Source organism: Coffea arabica, chromosome 9e (assembly GCF_036785885.1).
Source record: "Coffea arabica cultivar ET-39 chromosome 9e, Coffea Arabica ET-39 HiFi, whole genome shotgun sequence".
NCBI classification, from domain to species: domain Eukaryota; kingdom Viridiplantae; phylum Streptophyta; class Magnoliopsida; order Gentianales; family Rubiaceae; genus Coffea; species Coffea arabica.
The window spans coordinates 27,650,490-27,654,952 of NC_092327.1; positions in this window are offsets into that span (position 1 = coordinate 27,650,490).

The window sequence follows — 4,463 nt, forward strand, 5'->3', positions numbered from 1 at the left end:
TTGATTGATTGGTTTCCTAATACCAATCAAATTCTTAAGGAGTTTTCTATTACAATTCAATTTCCTAAAAACTCTCCTTTTCCTTGAGAATGATCCCGCGAAATAAGGAAGGTCCTGGCAGCTAACAAATTAGGAAGTTGACTCGGATTGGGAGACTGTCCAATATCAATCCCGACTTTCAGATTCTGAGGAGTGAGTTTAGGCCCGACTACGTGCAACCATTAGATGTTTTTCACCAGAAAATCTTCATTTAAGCATTTTTTATTCCCGCTCTTGAAATAAGCATAAAATACCAAATATAAGCAAAATCCGACAATTAAAACAATATTCGGCTAAAATCAAGGAGAAAATAATTATAAATTTACCAACAAATTATGACCTATCAATTTCCCCCACACCTAAACCTTGCTTGTCCTCAAGCATGAGAACACAAATCAAGCAATCAAATTCAAATAATGGCTATTACTCGAATCATCTATTGCAGGATACAATTAAAACATATATCAAGTATTAGTGACAATTTTCAAGAAATATCTCTCCAGATAGCTTTCAAGATCAAGGACTCTTTTAATTTATGATTAACTAATCTAAGAATATAAAATATTCAACCAATATCCATCAGCAAATGGTTCGACTATTAAGCAAAATCTCAATATTAAAATTCATGGATCAGCGGGTTAACAATTCATTCAAACACTTCCACATTTTTCACTATTAGCACTTTTTTTTATTGTTTTCTAAAATATCCCCACACTTGATTGATTTTTTTTTTCAGGGGGAATGCTTAGTCTTTAGCTAATTAAGCAGTTTGATGCGAACTCCGACATCTGCCAAATGAAGGAGCCTAGTTACTCAGCCCTCATCGCTTAAAACCACATACTCATAGCTATCGCCGTTTTTTGACGCGAAAATTGACACTTGTGGTGAAATCTCCGGCTACTAGGCAGCGATACTAGCGGAGTATAGCCAAATACTATTCATAAATAAGCACCAAATTAAAATAAAAAATCACACAAACCCGCTTCATTTCTTAAACATAGATAACTAAGATTAATAGTCGAACCAATTTGCATAAAAAAAATGCTAGACAAATATTTACAATACTTAGAAAAGTTAACCAAAAAGTGCAAAAGTCATAAAATCTCGAATATTCACCAAAGAGATACTTTTAGATTTAACTATGTCATACTTAACACCTTAGAGTGGAAAATCTTAGTAATAGAAAATTTTGAGACATCTAATCATCGTTTATCAGGAACAATAAAAAATATGCATAAAGATAGGCAAAAAATTGGATAAAATTCGACAAAGTCAAAAAAAATCTAACAAAAATGCCTACACTTGCACTTTTTCAATATATTATCAAGGTACTATTTCGCCACACCTAAATCTTACATTGTCCCTAATGTAAGAGATAAAGAATAGAATACGAAACAAAAGAAACAACGAAACTTCCCTGAACACGTAATAGAGGGTCTCGAGCAACTATGACATAGGTGGAAATGGTGGTGTGAAGCCAATATGGACCTTCACTGCCCTCAAACTAAATCAGAGATGCCAACAGATAGTGGAAATGGAGATGGTCATGGGTGGTGGCTAGCGGCGGCAGCATGGTGTTGTAGCGATGGTGACGAGCAGAAACTGCACAAGCAGCGGCGATCGCGTGCGAGCGGTGATTGGCAGCCGCGTACATCCGCGGCGAGAGGGAGAGATGGCAGCGGCAGCAAGAAATGAAGACAAGGGTAGGGAGAAGAGAAAGAAAAAGAAAGAGAGAAAAAGAATAGGACACCGTTGGATTTTTTTTGAATCGCTGCGTTAGACTTGAGCACGCCTAACTGCCCTCGAGTCTTCTGACCAACCCTCGAAAATTAAGTTCCTTAAGCCTGACCACATGATATAGGCACGCCTAACTAATGCTGAGTCTTCTGTCGAAGCGACGAAAATTTCATGCCTTAGGCGTGAACACCTAGCATGAGCACGTCTAACTATCGAAGAGTCTTCTGCCCGCAGGCGAAAATTACCTTCCTTAGGCGTGCCTAATTGGCGTAGGCACGTCATAATGGTAAGAAGCCTGCTAATAATCAACAACGAAAAATTAAGCCATCAAATATGAAAAGTCTAAGAGAAACCTATTGAAACACATAATAAATGATAAATAGTAAAAAAAATAACAAACAACTAAAAAAATGAATTGGGTTGCCTCCCAATAAGCGCTTTTTTTTAATATTTTTGGCTAGACATTGTCATGTTCATTCACGGAAGATAAAACCGTGTAACTCGTTTCAGTGCTTCATCTTCTGTATAGTCCTGCTATTCCTCGTAAATAGAGTAATCATTGAGCACACGAGGTATGGTCTTCCATGGATTAGTAGATGGCGTCAAACAAACAAATAATGACTTTAATTCTTCACTCACTCCTCCATCACGAGCATTTACTGGTTCAAGATATTTTGTCATCGCAACTCTTAACTTATTCCTATCATGAAACTTAAAATCTTTTAGTATAATAAAGTCAATCTCACTAACAGGAATTAAAGGATAAGAGTCAGGAGAATATTGATTAAGGAATGGAGGAGATGTCAACGCTTTTGGAGATTGTTCACTGGATGCATTCACTTGAAAAATTTGATATTGGGGGTCTCATTTCTTGCACTTCAACTTCCTTTTCAACTGCATCTTTAGATCCGTTTTCTTGAAACTCTTGCAGTTCCATGTCACTTGTCAGGATAATTACATTCTATCTTCCTTAAGGTAGATGATGATCTGTGAGGACAATTCTTCATAAATTGGAGAAATCAATTTGCTCAGTGTAGATGCCAATTCACGCTCTCCATCTTCCGTCCTTTTAATCATCCTTTGTGTGTGCTATTAAAAATAATATACCACTTTCTCAAGAGACATATCTGATGTAAATAATGGTTCTTGACGCATTTCATCCTTCATCGCTCCACTTCTCATTTGTGCCTCCTGTTCAAATCGATATGTATTAGCAGTTAGTAATTTCATTATTTTTCAAGAGACATATCTAACATAGATGATGGTTCTTGATACTCTTGTTGTTGGAAATCCATTGGCCCCGTCGCATAATTAAAATTGGAGTTATCCCACCATCCTTGATCATAGGCACTGATGTTGGTCTGTGAAGGCAATTCTTCACGCATTTGAGAAGTCAATTGCATTATCCTATATGTCAATAGATGCACTTGATCCGCCAGATTACGAATGCTCATTTGTGTCTCTTGATGAAATCGATGTGTGTTAGTAACTAGTGATTCAATCATTTTTTCAAGAGACATACCTGACATTGGTGATGGCTGTTGCTATTGATATTGATGTTGAAAATCTATTGGCTCTGTTGCATAATTAAAGTTGGAGTTGTTCCACCATCATACCCATTTGAATAAGAGTTATCACGTTTGACATCGAGGTGAAAAATCTTCATATTTATGGGTTGAGCCATTCAGGTAATCTTGAAATTCATGGCACACAATGGTTGAATGATCCGTGGCATAACAAATTTCACAGATTGCAACTGCCATTTTTTCTATAAAAGAGTTTTGTGAATCTAAATGCTGATCATCAGAAAAAATACAAGCCTCATTATCTCTCCTAGAAATAAAATTCAGTCTATCACCAAAATACGGAATGTTAGCAGCCATAAACTATATATAAAAAAATAAGAGAAAAAAAAATGAAAACAAGATGAACTTAAAAGGAGATAAATTAATCAGACACCAATCCCCGTCAACGGCGCCAAAATTGATAGGTATCGAGTATGTACAATGTTAAAGACTTACTCAACAAAAATATAGATTTTTATATAGCGGTAAGTAGGGTCAAATTCACAGGGATTGGGGATAATTTGTTTCTTCTAGAGTTCAAAATATGGGGGGTTTTTTAATAAAAATATAAAATTAACCAATTAACTAAATAAAAGCAACTCAAGAAAATAAACAGGAATTAATCAATAATAAATACAACTCTAGTCAAGATTATACTTTAGAGATGGTTCAAGTAAATGCACGTTGATGCAGTTATAATTCCAATATTCGTTAATAAATAGGTTTTTAACTGCTGATACGATCTGACAGTCAGTTTTTCCTTACTATTTCGATAATCAAGGTATAACCATTGACTATTTCTCTAATTTAGAAATAACGCTAGGTACGATCATAGAATTTAATTCCCGAATTGCATTAGAAACTAGAGAAACCTTGTTCTAATCAATAAACATGCTACTACGAGGGTTTACTTAAATTAGATTGTACGTTTTCCCGATAAAAATCCAATTATGCCTGTTGCCACCAAGATTAGAATAGTCAAATAATTACGGATTCAACTATTCTAATTAGCAAATAAATTACGTGTATAATTAAATATTGCGCACCTATTCAATCACACGCAATAATCATACTCTATAAAGCAGAAAATGTACAAATATCAAAGAATAGAGAAGATAAATA